The 16,931-nt window shown below is 47.1% G+C and overlaps 1 protein-coding gene across 3 annotated transcripts in view; it reads left to right on the top strand.

The window, feature by feature from the left end:
- Positions 1–16,931, top strand: part of PNPLA7 (patatin like phospholipase domain containing 7) — a 2,986,886-nt gene that overhangs the window by 841,492 nt on the left and 2,128,463 nt on the right. The gene's annotated exons all lie outside the window — the stretch shown is intronic.

Here is a 16,931-nt window from a genome sequence, read left to right as displayed (position 1 = left end):
TTAAATTCTAAAATTATAGTTTACTAGGAGTTGAGAGGTACCAGGGGATTCTAGATGGCCCTATTTGCCAAAATGGTGTCAGATTGTGGGGTCTCAAAGAAGGTACCAATGGTGAAAGCCTCTCAAATAAAAACATGTGCCTTTTGTGGGGAACCTCTATTGGAAGTAGTCATCCCTACATGTCCAGAAATTAAAAGATCATGCTGGTTTGAGAGGTGGGATGGCAAGGGTAGACCAGCCATTGAAATGTATACCCTCTTCATGTGATTTATAGGGAAGTGTAATAAAGGCATGGTATCAATAGTAGACACAGACACAATAGATACAAGTTTCAAAAACCTTTATTTGGTAATTTGGTTGGGACTGGCCCCAACATTAGAATGGGAGTAATCCTGACCATTAAATAAATAACAAAACGGTCCCAGTCAGTCTAGTCAACATAAAAGGCCTACACTAAGAAAACCTAACCTTACCATCCTTCTCAAAATGATAAATGTATTAAGGGAATTCAAAAGGAAAATAGTGTCTCAAAAGAAATGTCAGAACATCTTTAATATCAACTCCATTCCCCACGTTCAGCACCAAGGGGTCAAGAGAGTTTCATAAAAAAGTATAGGTGGATGGCACAGTTCTTTTAGTCTTGCACTTGGTACAATTTAACAGTTCAGGCTTCCGTTTTAATCTTTTGGTAGTTCACTCACTTCCTTAGGCTTCGTCCTCCTTGTCATAAATATACAGTTCCACTTTTGACCATTACTGTACAGGCTTCCCTCTCCCGGGCTCGAGCCTGTCTTTCATTCTGTGGGGGTTCCCTCCGACACGTTTTGTCTCAAATGTTTTTTCCCTGTCGAAGACTTTCGAAACTGCAAGGATTTTACATAGACATCTGCATGACCACCACAACCTCTTTTTTTAATAATTCTACTATTCACAGTCTTCCTCTTCTTACAACACCAATGCCTCTTGGTACTTGTAGTTTCCTATTCTCTTTGGTTTGCCTTATTGGGCCTTTTTCCAAATTTTATATGTAACACCAATACTTCTTGGTATTTGTAGTTTCTTATTCTCTTTATTCTGCCTTCTGGGCCGCTTTCAGAATTCATATATGACAGTAATGCTTTTTGGTAACTGTGGTTTCCTATTGTCTTTAGTTTGCCTTCTTGGCCTCTTTTACAAAGTCCATATATTCTGCCCTCTTGGCATATTCAGAGTTTACATACTTTGCTTTTCATTCATTCACTTTCTTTCGGGATCACGATTGCTTTCTTGCCTTTGACTCCCAATCAACTCAGAACTTTTCACAGAGACATTCTAGTGTGCGATTTCCCCTTACAGGACCGCTCTGTTACTTTGTATCCATTCCTCTTACAATTCAACAATTGTCCTTTCCGTTATGTGTTTTATCGACATACGCGCAACCTTTGTCTTTTCAGTTAGTTACGTTTGCTTTCAACACAAGCCAGACTTTTTTTTCCCTCGATAACTCACCGGTTGTGTTTATCACCCTTCTTTCATCAACATTCTTTATGCAGCAGTCCAGGCCATTTGCAACGCCTCCTCTGCTCCTCCCCAACTATATCGTTCACCCGGTAGGGTCTTGGGCTGCTTTCAAGTAACTTGAAGATTTCTTTTTTTTTTTATTTATTGTGCATTAGACAAGATATGACTTTTTACACTGTACAAATAGAGTCAAACCAAATAAATCAGAGAAAAAGGAGAAAACATCATTAAAGAAAAACAGAAAATGAACATCAGTACAAAGACATCATAAAGAGAGAGAAGAGAAAAGAAAGAAAATAGAAAAAAGCACAAAGCATATCGCAGAAAACAGGTAATAAATCACTAAAACCATGCAGTAAAAAAGGGGCCTCAAATGATTGGCAAGGGCTTCAAAATGGGCTCATTACTCAGCAAATTGAGGTTCTTTAAAACCAATGTAACTTAGTATGTGAGTAGAGCTTCATTGCCAGATATGAATCTATCCCAAAACATGTCCATACAAAGCGCAGAGTTATGGACAAAGCGTTTAAATCTGAAAACTCTAGTAAGCCAAGTCTCTTCACACTCAATCAAGAGATGGCGAATTGACTGAGTTACTTTGTCACTACACCTGTCACATAAATTGTTTGGATAACGATCAGCAAAGCGCACATGGAGTATTTCCAAAGTTGGAAGTAAGTTGAGTCTGAGTCTTAAGAAATTCATCCTTATATGTGCGTCAGGAGATTTCAATAGGTATTGCGGGAGTAAGGACCTTGGTTTATCAATTACCAGAGGGGATGATGAGAGTTTCGCGCTCCTCATTCTTTCTGTAGTTCTCTTCCAATCCACCCGACGAAGGCTTTCCTTTACTTTGGACGGAATCTGGATGAGAGTATCGGAATCTGACAAGGAAAGAATCTCAGTACTTTTAGATCTCAAAAGTATTTAGCAGAGGATTGGAAGAATTCCTCATAGCGTCAGCCAGAGCCTTATAAAGCGATGATCCTGGTGGTGCTAAAACTAATCTATAACATGAGACCCATTTCCATTCCAGCCAATTCCTCAAGGAGATAAGACCAAATTCAAATCTTAAACAAGGGATCGGGACACAGTCATGAAGGGCCAAGGGCCTCTTGCAGAGTTTGCTTTCAACCTTTCCCAGTCAACCTGATACCCTGCCAAGTGGCATTCCATCCCAAATATGAGAACAGGAACTACCTTCCCAACATAAAACTTAACAAGCGGAAGGATGGAAAATTTGCAATGCTGCAGACGGATTTTAAGCCGACTACCTTTAGATCTATTGCTAGAAGCAGGTCACCCCAAATCGGAAAGGCAGTAATTTTGGAGCCTACATAGATCACCTCCTTAGACAAAGACATTTTCAAGTTGTATAATTGCCAAACAAAGGGTTTAACCTTCTTACATGGATGTTTAAAGGCAATAACCTTAGATTTTCCCGGGTTGATTTTTAGCTCATTATGTTTTGTATACTCCATCAATACATTAAGTAGCCGCTGTAGTCCGACATGTGTCTGATCAAAGACAACAATGTCGTCTGCATATGCCAACCAATTCATTTTCCAATTAGCAAGTTTAGGAGCCTCCAACCCGGAGTTCCCCAGCGAGTCCATTTAATCTGATAGATAAAGAATAAAAAGGAGGGGTGCGAGGAGACATCCTTGATGAACCCCCCTTTCTATCCGGATTAATTGAGCAAGGGCACCCAATTTCGATAACCTGACTCTTAATGAAGAACCTTCATGCAATTCCACAAGAATAGAAAACAAAGGCTCTGGGATCCCCCACTACTTTAGTTTCTCCCACAATGTATTCCTTTTGATATAATCAAAAGCTTGTGAAAGATCAACCCAAGCTCCAAAAAAGGGAGACCACCCTTTTCGAGTGAGTCCGAACTTAAACAGCCCAAAAATAGTGTATTCAAGGAAGTAGACAGTCCCTTCCTAAAACCAGTCTGCTGAATCAGAATTATACCTTTGGCGTCTGCCCATTTCTCCAGTTCCGATAGAGTGAGGCCAGAGAAGATCTTCCCGTTGGCATCTAAGATGGAAAAAGGCCGATAATTTGACGGGATCGATCTATTTCCCTTTTTGTATATAGGGATAACAATAGACCTTCTCCACAAATGTGGGGGAAGTCTCGTATGGATGATGTTATCGAACAAGATCTTTAGGACCCTAGACCACACTACTGGATTCAGCTTCAAGACAGCATTACTCAAACCATTTGGACTAGTGGCCCTTGAGGAAGAAGATTTTCTTATCAAAGCTTCGATATCCTCCAAGTTGTAATTTAGGGACCACTCTGTGGGGCATGCTACCCTTACCGCCTGACAGCTGAATGAGCCATAAAGGCCAGAGAAGTGATCAATCCAAGAGGATTCTTGTATGATCGTTTCTTGTTGATCACGAATGACCCCCCTCACCGCTCCCACAATCGACCAAAAGCTTCTAGAATTTTTGGCACCGACAGCCTGTAACATTTCCTCACTTTTTCTTTGCTCTCTCATAAATCTATGGGAACGTAACCAATTTCTTTGAGAAGGTTTCTTTCTTCTGCTCACTCGGTTTCAGTCTTGCAACACTTACGGCTTCCCGGAAGTGGGACATTCTCGCCAAACACTCTCTCCCCGTAACTGCATATCAGCCCCTTGGTCTCCAGACTTCTATCGCCTGGTTCGCATCGGCCCCGAAAGAGCTTTTCCTTCTTATAGCCAGCCTCATTCAGTGTGTGTCTATGCACACCACCTTTTTTTCGTAACGGGAGTGTTAGCAAGTAGCAGGTGCAGCTAGTTAGGATTACGGGCCTGACTCTGCCTGGCCTTATTACATGGACAGAGCCAGTGTAATTCAGTGGAGGTAATCTTCCTGACCTTATTCCTCATCTTCCTCGTCTCAGTAGAGTTGCCAATGTAATGTGGGGAGGAATTATGGGAGCTGTGGTTTCCCATAAAATAAGCAGGGATAGGGATTAGATGGGTTGTGGAAATAGGGGGATACCATGTCTCGCCATCAGGTGTTTCTCCCCCACTCCACGAGGACCCCCTACCCTGGTGATCCTCCCTCGCTTGTCCACCCCCAGTGTCGGGATCCAAAAGCGATGGCCTTTCCCTGGCCACCTGAGTACGGGATCCCCGGGGACTATGTTATGAAACGCCCTCTGGTTTTTCACAGGAAGGATTTACTCTTCTCTAGCTATTTTTATGCCCTTGAGTAAATACAATAAACTAGATTTATCTTTGTGACGTAACGGAAGACAAAAAGTGTTAGCTAATGTGCAAAATAACTTTTATTGAGATGTTGGAGAGAAAAGGAGTGTAAAGAAAGTCCTGCAATGATACTGGCGACCAGTTAGGAGGGCCGAATGACAGAGCGAGTGATGTTAAATTGTGGTCTGACCGGGGTCTGATTTTTCTTTTTGTTTTTGGAGTGGTATGATCAAACAATTCAGGAATTATGGGGGGAGCATAACAAGAATCTATCAGCGCAAAAGGCATTTTACCTGGAAGGGACATCCCTGTTCCCTGTATCAGGATTTCAGCAAGCAAGAGACTGTGAAGCGGAGATGCTGCCACAGTGCCAGGAATATGGCTGAGCATGAGGGATTAAAACTCACTTGTACCAATATTTCTGCAGAACACAGTACAAAGGCTTGTACGCCATCTGAAGCAGTGGCAGTGTTGAACAAAACAACCATTAGAAAAAGTTAATTGGATAGGAACTAGACTGAGGGCCTCATCACGAGTTGGGCGTTAACCCGGTGGTATTACCGCCGGAGCTATTAGCCCTAGCCCTAAACCCCCCGGCGCTAGAGCCGGATCACAGGTTTGGCGGAACGGTAAGTCCCCTTTCCCCATTGGGCCCATTCAGGAAGTTCCCATTCCCCATTGGGTCCAATGGGGAATGTCTGGCCCTATTACAGCGCCGACAATTGGCAAAATTGCAGCGGATTTGCCGCCAGCTCAGAGCTGGGGGTAAATCCGCCAAGCCTGTGATTTGGCGGACCCTTCAATGCAGCAGTAATAGCGTTACCGCCGCATTCAAGGGTTACCGCCAAACTCGTGATGAGGCCCTGAATAGAGGTAGTCGGTGGAGGATCACGTCACTCTTTTTTTGTTAATGACAATGTTTCCAATGTTAATATTGTTGGTTTAGATTATTTACTTTTTATGGCATTGAATATATTATTTGGCTTTAGATAACTTATGCATGACACTGAACTGTCGTGCCACTTCTCTCCCATTTGCGATCGCGGTCTCCTGATTTGGTGCCTCTGTTTTATGATGCTTTGATTTAAGGGAGATCTGAAGACTGAGTGTTGCAGTAGGTCTGTAAATGGGCAGATTGGATGAAACTGTTCATCCCTAATTTCCATACACCTTTAGTTAGCGTGTGTGTATATGTGTGTGTATATATATATACATATATATATAATATGTTCATTATTTTATATTTATATATAATATGTTCATTATTTTGGCACAAAGACAAAACTAGAGACTTTGTACAGTGAATGGCATTGTAACAGGCAGGCAGCTGGGTAGACTAGGCGGAAAATTGTAAATTTGCAACCATCTGCCGCTTTTCGGGGTAAATATTTAAATGCAAAAGGTTGATGAAGAATGACACACAGTTTTATATGAGTGTGTTCAGCATAAGCCACACAGATCTATAGAGCCACCCGATCACAGAACTGTGTCTTTCATCCAAAAACATCAGGCTGTGGATACAAAGAGCATTTTCAAATGTGCCCTCTTATGCTTAGTAGAACAGGGGTCTGCAACATTTTGATGTTTTTGGCTACAACTACCATCAGTCCAAACCAGCATACTGAATCTAAGACTGGATTAATAGCTCACGACTTAAGTGCTCCCATCACATGGGTTAAAACTGCACTGAGCAAGTTTAAATCCTGCATAGGGGCCATCATAGTCTTTCATCCTTTTATTTTACTGCTGGATTGCAATTCTGTGAAAAAGAAAGGGACCCTTATCTGGCTAGCAGTTCTGCACAGGTATTTAGCATGAGATTACAGTGGAGGAGATAAATAGAGCGTCATGCCCCAAATTAAGCCCATTGTGATATTCCACAGGGCACGAGATAATTGCAGCATGAACTGCATTTCATTTGAAGAGGGTACTCAAATTGCTAGAAGTGCTAAAAAATGTTTGAAAATAATTGGGTAAACCTCTGGTTTTACATCACAAATGCAAAGCCGAACATGCTTATTTTTACCCTTGTATTAGTAGGAGAGATAGTGGACACACCAGAAATACAGGCAATCTATATATACCTGATTCACAAGTTGTGGTGTCAAGTGAAAATAGTTTTGAAATGTTATCTTTTTGGAAAACAATTGATTGACCATCAAATGACCATCTCATTGCAAAAAGGAGGATAGGGACTCTAAAGAGAATTTAGAATTGGCTAGTTATGAGCTTATGGTTACGCAAGTTTTGGGATGGATAGAAATGCTATTATGTGTGATTTTGCGAATAGGATTCCGTTATTAGCGATTTCATGGGGATGCCCATGAAATTACAGAATGTAAAAAAATTGTAGGAGAAATGACTGAATTTTTTTTTTTCTGATAATGCGGGGAGCCCCCTCTGACCCTGCATCCCTCCTAACCCTCCTACCTTAACTAATAACCTTGCCCCACCCCACACCTATATTTGAACAAAAACTACCCCACATTTTGAAAAATATAGGCAGAACAATTCAGTCATTTCTCCTTATGATTTTTTCTATTCGATCATTTATACGGATACCATTTCATGGAACATTGCTGAATGCAATAAGAAACTATTTAACTCTGAAATTGTATCGGAATGGGTGTGGCCAGCACGTATGAAGAGCGGACGTGCAGAGGTGAGCTCCGGCCCATGAACCCTGTAAATACGTACCATTCCTTACTTTATAGGCATTGGCAAGTGCAGTTTTTGCAGTACACTGTGTCCGTACCTGCATGGAATCGATCTGAGGGAGCTGTGAGCAACAAGAGGTACACCAGGACCCACGGAGATGACAACATGGCAAATTCAAAATGGCATTGACTGGGTAGATACAGCGCTCTGCGAAATCGTAGGTAATGGGCTGCCATGTGGAGCCCAAAAGGAGAAGTCAGGAGACTGCTGGTGGGCTCCGCGGGGGAGGATACTAGCACGCAAGGCCCTATATGCTGTGGGGAGCTGTACTGTGGTGCCCTGGTATGTGAAGGAGGTTAAAGGCACACACAAGGACTGAAACGTGGTGAGGAACGAACGGTGGGTGAGGGCTGTATGGGAGGGCTTAAAACTTATGTCCTGGTGTATTACCAGCAGGTGTACAAAAAAAGTAGTAGTCATTTCCCCTCCCACAGTGCCCCACTCCCCTGCTGGATTGCTGCACCTTCCCTGCGTGTTAGACCACGCAGGCATATGTGGATAAGAAATACAGAAAGATGGCTGTTGTGTGGATGGTCATTTAAGGTGCAGACATTGCTGAGTTTGTAAAGTTCATGAAGGTCCTGGGTTGATTTACCTTATATCTACCCAAGTTCAGGTTCGCACTAAGCAGGTCAAGATGGAGCAATATACACAGAAGAGACAGATGCAATTGCCTGAGAAACAGGACACAGTTACTTTTTATGGGGGCTTGCAGCAGGGAACTGTGACAGGTGAGACGCCTAACATAGGGGTAATTGAGGATCTTAGATCCTCACTTGAAAACATGATAGAAGAGGTGAAGGTAGATGTCTCCCTTTTGCACTCTGACATGTGCATGCTGACAGAGAAAGTGAGAGTACCAGAAGGGAAGATAGCCGAAACGATCACCAGGGCAGAAGAGATACAGGGACAAGTGGAGTGCTTACTGCATACGACTCTGATATTAGAGGATAAAGTTGAAGATGCGGAAGGGCGGGTAAGGGGGAATAGTGTCCAAATCCTAGATCTGACGGAAGGCTTAGAAACGAATGATCCGACCGACTTGATGGAGAATATGCTTCTGCAGGAGATAGGGCCTGGGAATCTGTCTCAGGGGTTCACCTTGAAGAGAGTGCGCAGGGCTTTGAGTTGGAGATCCCCGCTGGGAGCGCTGCCGAGACCAATGATTGACAAAATACTTAATTACAAAGATAAGGAAAGTATAACGCGATTTTTGAGGCAAAGAGGAAAGACGGAGAGGCAACTCAACCATGGCAATATACCCAGATTACACAGTTCTGGTACAAAAACAATGTAGGCAATATGACTCGATTAAAGCCAGACTTCGTCAGTAGCATCGGCTCCAGGATATGCTACTGTATCCCACAAAGCTTAAGATGTTGTGGGAAGGAAAGTCTTGGTTTTTCAAATCCCCTAAAGTGCATCTTTGGCTGGACCAGCAGAATTTTCAAGAGCTGCCTGCAGGAAACAGACATGCTATCAGAATAAGAGGACTCTGAACATGTCCCGTGTGAAACAACCTTGAAGTTCTGAGGTGGAGCATGTGTCAGCTAAATATGGGACAACGGCTGCCCTGTCATGAACATTTATTTGTTTACACAGTCAAATATTTTGTGCATGGGGACCCGGGCTGGTTGCAGGCCAGGCCCTAGGTAGTGGAATCGACCCCTTTAAGACTGTACCTGGCAGATTGTCAAGATGTGCGTCCGTGGGACGTGGCATACCTGATTTTCCAGAGGATGCGTGTTGTGGAGATGCCAGTCTGTCAATTGACGATGGTCCGAAGAATGGTAACGCCAAAAGCCAGCTCCACCCCCGCCCTACTGGCACAGGGTTGAAGGGGAACTAACTCCTGACGCCACAGTCAAGGCACTTGCCCGGGGATTAATGTGGCGCCAGAACAGTGCAAGCACTGATAGGGAAGGCCTTCCAAATGTCCACTTGAGCCAGTAGGAATTGGTCCAGCTTCTGATGCAGTAGTAGGAGGAAAACTGATGCTGGCAACAGGAAGGACAAATGATCCAACCAGGGAAGGTACTGGCCAGGAGGAAGCAGACGGGATCAGGCAGTGAAAAACAGAGGGCCCCTTGGGTGGGCAACAGAGAGGGGGACAGGATCCAGGCAGGGAAACAAAAAGGGAGAACTAGCAAAAGGAGCAGGGCAGAAAGGAGGCAGGGACAGGAGGAACAAGGCAGATCAAGGCAGGGAGGTACAGAGGCAGAACAGGGCCTTCCCAGTGGCTACGGGGAAGGACACGAACAGGCTGACAGGGAAGGAGAAGGTTCTGGCAGGGCAGAAACTTCAGGAGCGAAGTGGTGGGTCGGGAACCAAGCCGCGTTGAGACGCGACTGGCTCCCGACCCGACCGCTAATGAGGAAGTCCTCACGAAAGCGAGGCCAGACAAGCAACGCCTCCTGGAGCGTGCCCCTGGTGCGAAAGAGAGGCTTGCAAAGCAAGCCTCGCGCCGTCACCCGACTGCGCATGCGCGGAAGCCGGAAGTGAGGCCCGCAATGCAAGCCTCGCGCCGTTGCTCCACCGTGCATGCGCGCCAGTCGGGGCCTGGCGAGAAGATGCACTATATCCCTGCGGCCCCCACCAACGGTAGCGGGGATACAATCCCCAGCGGCACCTGGCACCAAGGCAGCCCCTCAAGGACCGCCCACCGGTAAGTGAAGGTGGTGTCCTAACACTATGCCCCCTCCCAGAAAGGCCAGAAGCCCCAGGTTTCCAGGGATGGCGAAGAAAGAATTTGCGGACCAGACGGGGAGCGTGTACATTCCCCCGAGGCTCCCAGGTACGATCAGAAGCAGGATAGCCCTTCCAGTACACCAAAAACTGAAGCACACCCCGCCGGATCCGCGAATCACAAATCTCCTGAACCTCGAATTCTGGCACGCCTTCCACATCAATAGTGGATGAACGAGACCCTGAATGACCATAGGGATCTGGGAGGTAAGGTTTCAATAAAGAAACATGAAAAACAGGATGTATCCGCCAAGACGACGGCAACTGCAACTGAAATGCCACTGATGAGATCCGTTTCGTGATCAGAAAAGGCCCAAAGTAACGGGGAGCAAGTTTAGTGGGCAAGTTACGGACTGGTAGGTTCTTAGAAGAGAGCCAAACCCTATTACCCACCAAAAGAGCCGGTTCGGGACTCCGTCGTCTGTCTGCCTGATCCCTCATGCGCTCACGAGCCTCGGCAAGAACCCTAGTAGCCTGGGCATGTGTTTCCTGGATACAAGTTCATCAGCGGAAGGCACGGTACTGGACTGGACTGGTCCAAACGGGAAAAGTTTGGGATGAAATCCGTACGAACATTGGTAAGGACTCATTCCGGTAGCCGAATGTACATCGTTGTTATATGCCACTTCGGCTTGGTCCAGATGGGCTGACCAATTGGTTTGAGTGGCATTAGCATATCAGCGTGAGTACTGTTCTAGCGTTTGGTTGGTACGCTCTGTCTGGCCATTGGTCTGTGGGTGGTAGCCAGAACTAAGGGCTCGTTGGACGTCGAGATGGTGGCATAGTTGACTCCAAAAGGATGATATATACTGTGATCCACGGTCGGAGATGATCTTTTCAGGAAGTCCATGCAAACGATAGATATTGTGAAGGAAAGCCTGGGCCATTTGGACCGCAGTAGGGATTCCTGAAAACGGAATGAATTGTGCCATCTTGGTAAAACAGTCTATGACGACCATGATGCAAGTATTGCCTTCAGACGGAGGGAGATCGACGATGGAAGTCTGTGGCGATGGTATGCCAAGGATAGGGTGGGGTTTCAAGGGGTTTCAATAGTCCCAGGGGTTTTCTTCGTGGTATCTTAGTCTGGGCACAGATTGGGCAGCTTTCCACATACTGTCTGATCTGGTTGGCCCACCCTGGCCACCAAAATTGCCTTGCTATCAATTCCTGGGTGGACCGTATTCCCCGATGTCCTCCGAGCTTGGAATCATGGAATCCTTGTAGGATAGCAGTCCGTAATGAAGCGGTGGGAATGAACAACCGGTTTTCATAGTACAGCATATCGTCCTTTTCCTTAATTTTTTTTTTTTAAAATATATTTATTATTTTCCGTATCTCAAGTAACAGGAACATCATCAGTCGTGACTGAAAAGCATATCATAAATGACCGGAAGAAATAAACACCCAACTCCCCGCTCCCCTCCCCCCTCCCTCCCCCCACCAAGACCATGGTAAGAACAAAGTTCCTCAAGAGTTCTAACAAACGTTCCGGTCGGTATCGCCATCTGGTTCCTTCTCAGGTGGCTCAGGATGAAGCAAAGGTACTGTTAGGGCCACCCAACGTTGTAGCTCGTCGCTAGAGTCTCATCTTTGCACCTGAATCGCCGTCTCCCATGCTGCCGTTTCAGCCTTGGTCCATTTTAAAAGGTCGCCCCACCATAAGGATATAGGCGGGCCTCTGGGGCTTTTCCAGCTCATGGCTATGCGCCTTTTGGCCGTGATGCATATGAGGTCTTTGAGTTTATTTAGTGGTTTGTTCTTCCTGCTGTGCTTAAACCTGCCCAGGATACATGCCGAGGGGTCTTCCACCTCAATGTTAATGTCCGCTCCGGCCACTCTTTCCTTTACTCGTACCCAGAACTCTCTGAGCACTGGGCAGCCCCAAAACATGTGTGTCACACCGACCTTGGGTTCGCTGCATTTGGGGCAAAGTTGGGTGCCAGCGCCGGTGAATCTAGATATAGCTTCTGGGGTGAGGTACGCTCTGTTGATTATATACAGTTGGATGAGCTGTAAGCGGGCATTACGGGAGGTTTTTTTGTGGTAATGGATAATGTCCCCCCAATCAGAGTCTTCGAAAACAAGGCCTAACTCAGCCACCCATTTGTTCCGGCTTTTCAGGTCATCCTCGGTAGAGCCCTGCAGTAGGGCTTCGTAGATACGAGAGGTCTCATGGCCGCCTTCAGCAGCGTTCAGGATCATTTCGATGCATACATTTTCCTCTATTTGGTCAGTAGCCTCAGGGCACCTACCACTCAAGGCCTGTGTGACCGCTCTATGCAGTAGAAATTGCCCGGTGGGGAGACCAGTGGCGTCGCAGAGGTGGGGGAAGGCAATGAGTTCCTGTTCTTGAAACAAGTCTCCCAGCGTGGCCACACCAAAGGGCTCCCATAGTGTACGAGTCTCAAGGTGCCCCCAAGGTTGGTTAAACATGAGTGCTGCGATAGGGATCTGTGGGGAGTACGGGTCTTTAGGCCCTACCAGTTTACAGGCCTTTTCCCAGAGGCGTGTCCCAAGCTTGGCGAGGTAAGGGCAGTGTTCAAGGGCGCCCCTTCTAGTCCAGAGCAGGTCCCTGAGTAGTAGCTGGGGGAGGGCTGGCTGAAGAAGGCACGTGTCTATTGTGTCCTCATCAGCCATCCACTGCACAACATGTCTCAATTGACCAGCGAGAAAATATAGTTCGAAGTTTGGGATCTTCAGTCCGCCCTTCTCGTATGGCCTCTGGAGGGTCTCTAGTGCCACCCTGTGTCTGCCACCCCCCCAAAGGAAGCCCCTGCAAAGTTTATTGAGGTCCCTGAAGAACGAGGGAGGGATGTAGTAGGGAACGTTGGGGAAGGTATGTAGTAAGCGAGGGAGGGCTACCATTTTGAGGAGGCCCGCCCTTCCTGCCATTGAAAGCGGGAGCCAGCCCCAAAAGTCCATGGACTTAGAAAGCGAGTCCTTGGCCCTAACGGTGTTAAGGATATGTTCTGTAGTGGGGTTCCTGTGTATAGTTATCCCTAAATATTTGAAGGAGGTTGCTTGCCATTCCAGATCAAGGGGAGGGAGAGACCCGTAACATTCACCGTGTAGTGCAGCTAGGGGGAAGAGGCAGGATTTACTCTTGTTGATTCGGTTCTCGGTGTGCTTGTGAAAGCAGTCCAGAGTTTCCAGAATATAAGGTAGGAGGTGTTCGGGGTCCTGAAGGTACAAGAGGGTGTCATCGGCGTACATGGAGACAAGGTGAGTGGCTCTGTTAATATGAATGCCTCCATCCCCGTATTCCTGTCTCAGGTAGGCCGCTACAGGCTCTGCAGCGATGATGTAGATCATGGTGGACAGGGGACAACCTTGTCGGGTGCCCCTGCACAGGGGCCACTTTTCAGAGTAAGTTCTATTGGTGCGTACCCTTGTGCAGTGGGATTAGCATAGACTAACTGCGTCCATTTCAGAAATACAGGACCTATCCCCGTTTTAGCCATAGTAGCGTACAACCAGTCCCACCTCACGGAATCGAAAGCTTTGGTGGCGTCCAGTGACGCCACTGCGAGCTTCTGTGGGCTCCCCTCTGTACTATAAATAACATGATGTAACCTGCACAGATTTTCAGTAATGGAACATCCGGGGACGTAACCAGTCTGATCTTGGTGGATCAACAAAGGGATCACTCTGCGTAGTCTGTTGGCAAGCAGTGCCGTGAGGATCTTGCAGTCTACATTCAACATAGAGAGGGGCCTATACGAGCCGCACTCGTCTCCAACCTTCCCTGGCTTGAGCAGGGGTATTATCACGGCCTCACTCAGGGAGTCTGGGAGGGAGCCACGCTCAAAGGCCTCGTTATAGACCTTGGTCAATATGGGGGCGAGTGTGTCCTCATAAGTCTTATAAAACTCCCCGGGGAGGCCGTCAGAGCCCGGGGTCTTCCCAGCAGGCAGCGATCTGATTACCATCTTGACCTTGTCAGGGGTAATAGGTTTGTCAAGGGTCTCAGCCATGTGCGAGTCCAGTGTGGGCAGGTTAATGACTTCGAGAGCGTCCTCGATCTGTGTGTCAGAAGGGAGCGGGGTTTCAGAGTACAGGTTACGATAGAAGTCGGAGAAGACCGAGTTTATTTCCTGTTGGGTATGCACGGTAGTGCCATCAGGTGTGATTATGTGGCAAATGGGTGGTCTGGGGGTTTCCCTTTTATAAAGCCACGCTTTCCTGGTTTGTCCCCCAGGGCGTGGATTCTTTCTGTGTGTTTGGCGTGACTTAATTTGCCCAGGGATTCCCAATGGGTTTGCTAAGTTTGTTTAAGTTCGGTGATCCTATGTAAATAATCAGGGGATGAGTCAGCCTTCGATTCCAGGACCTTCAAGTCACACTCAGCTTGCTCCAACAGGGTTGTGATGGATCTCTGGGCACCCCCAACCGCAGCAATCATTTCCCCCTCATAACTACTTTATATGCCTCCCAGGTGGTGCTCATGTATTTGACGCTATTGAGGTTAAGTTGCCAATATTCTTCTGAGCTATCCCTAATATGTTCTCTGAAGACAGTGTCGAGAAGGGCTTCTGCTCTCAGTCTCCATGTGGATATAGGCGGCCTAGGCGGGAACACCTCCCAAGTAATCAGTAGGGGGGAGTGGTCCGACAGCACTCGTGGCAAATGATGTGCATCAACAAATGCAGATTGATGTGTTTGGCTAAGAAATATGTAATCCAGCCTGGTGTGCACGGCGTGCGGCGGGGAGTAAAAGGAATACTCGCGTTTCTCAGAGTGCTGATCTCTCCAGATATCAGAGTTGAAGCTGTTGGACCAACTTGGACAGGATTTTGGCCGGGGTGGAGGGGCGGTCGTGTTTAGTGTCGGATCTGTCCTGTGTAGGGTCGAGGGTGCAATTATGATCCCCTCCACAAATTATGATTCTGTTCATGTAAGGGGTGAGCCGTGATTAGAGAGAGTGGAAAAAAACAGTTGCGTCATGGTTGGGTGCGTAGGTGCTAATTAGACAAAGCTCTCTGCCTTCAATAGAGCCACATACCACGACCATCCTCCCCTCATTGTCTAATTTGGAGCTAGTAAGCTTAAAGGGGACCGAAGGGGCAATCCATATTAAGACCCACCTGGCGTAGGAGGAGTAAGCGGAGCCTACCAGGGTGCCTCGCCTGGACCTGGACAGGGCTTCGAGCTTCTTAGCTGTCAAGTGGGTCTCCTGTAGCAGGGCGATTCCGACCTTGCATCTCTTAAGGTAGGATTGAACACGTCTTTGTTTAACAAAACTATTCAGGCCTCTAACATTCCAAGTGACGATCTTGACTGTGTCATCCATTGGTGCTGTGTGGGCAGACGGTTGAGGCGATCTGAACTTGAGGTCGGGCTGTTCCAGCATTGCGTATAAAGAGTTCCCGTGGTCTTGGTAATTTTAGTTCGTGGTACCCAACTATAACAGTAAATCCCCGTGTCCCCTCCCCCCTCCATGACACCAACATCCCGTTTCCCACCCCCCAGTAACTGTAAACTCCCCAAACTTTGAACAGGTCCAGCAGGGTTTCTCCCGTCATGACAGTCCCGTTTCCGCTCTGTTGGACCATTCATTGGTCTTCGGGTGCCCAACGGGCGGGTAGAATAGAACTACCCAGAAAAAAAAAAAAAAAGAGAAACTTCAGGGGTCAGAAGGGTGAACGAACTATCCTCGGTGTAGCTCGCTTAAGGAATCAATCTTGCTGCATTCAGAGTTTAGCCGCGTTGTTCCCATGTGTGTGTGGAGCATGACTCCATCCGTGGTCAGTTTGGTGTAGCCTGGCGCGGTCTGCGTCCTTTTATTTCGATGTCTGGAAGCTGTTTCCCGTCCATCCATTCGTGGGCCTCCTCGGGGTTGTCCTCGGGGTTGTCGAAAAGGAGCGTTCTGTTGTTGTGAATCACTTTTAATTTTGCCGGGTACAAGAGAATGTAGCGTAATCCAGCGTTTTTGAGTCTGGCTTTGGAGTAGATAAATTGCGCTCTTTTCATTTGGACCTGAAAGGTGTAGTCAGGGTAAATGGCTATTTTTGCAGAACCCCTTTGAATTTGGCCACCGGATCTGGAAAAAGCTAGGATGGTCTCCCTGTCCTTGTAGTTGAGCACTTTGGCAATTAGTGGCCGGGGATCGGTGGGCTCTCTCGATTGTGAAGCCTTGTGTGAGTTTCCCGGCCCCTATTTCCTGTAGAAGGAGATTCTCTACGTAGTCTGTCGGGTCCGATCCCTCGGTGCCCTCCGGCAGGCCTAAAAGTCTAATATTGTTTCGGCGCGCCCGCCCTTCTGCCTCCTCGGCTCTATCTTCGAGGTTCTTCATCCTTTGCTGCAGTTCATCAACGTCCTTAAGGAGCTGTGTTTTGGCAGCCGTGTTTTCCCGGACCTGTGTTTCAAGTGTGTCAGTCCTGCCTGCAATGGTCCATACATCCTGACGCAGTAGGCCCAGATCGATGGCCACAGCATCTATTTTATTTTCCATTGTTGTCTGTAATGCCTTGATGGCTTCGAGGAGTTGGGAATAGTTCGGTTCGTCTGCCACAGCAGAGGGGTCAGGTAGCGCTTCAGCAGTGCTCTTATTGGCAGTGGTTGGGCCAGCGAGCACCCCGGCAGTGTACGTCTCCATGGTGGTCTGGCGCTGTTTAGATCTCGCCCCTTTTGAGAACATATCTGAGGGGGCACAGGGAGCTTAGGCGTGCTCAGGGTGTGTTGCGTATGCCTTGTTTGTGGGCCACTGAGGTGGCTTACTTAAAGGCATGGTCTAGTAAAAAAATGTTATTGTCCC

This window comes from Ambystoma mexicanum, chromosome 8 (assembly GCF_040938575.1).
Source record: "Ambystoma mexicanum isolate Mex_15411 chromosome 8, UKY_AmexF1_1, whole genome shotgun sequence".
NCBI classification, from domain to species: domain Eukaryota; kingdom Metazoa; phylum Chordata; class Amphibia; order Caudata; family Ambystomatidae; genus Ambystoma; species Ambystoma mexicanum.
The sequence above is the reverse complement of the archived record's forward strand: the minus strand, read 5'-3'. Positions and strand labels throughout refer to the sequence as shown.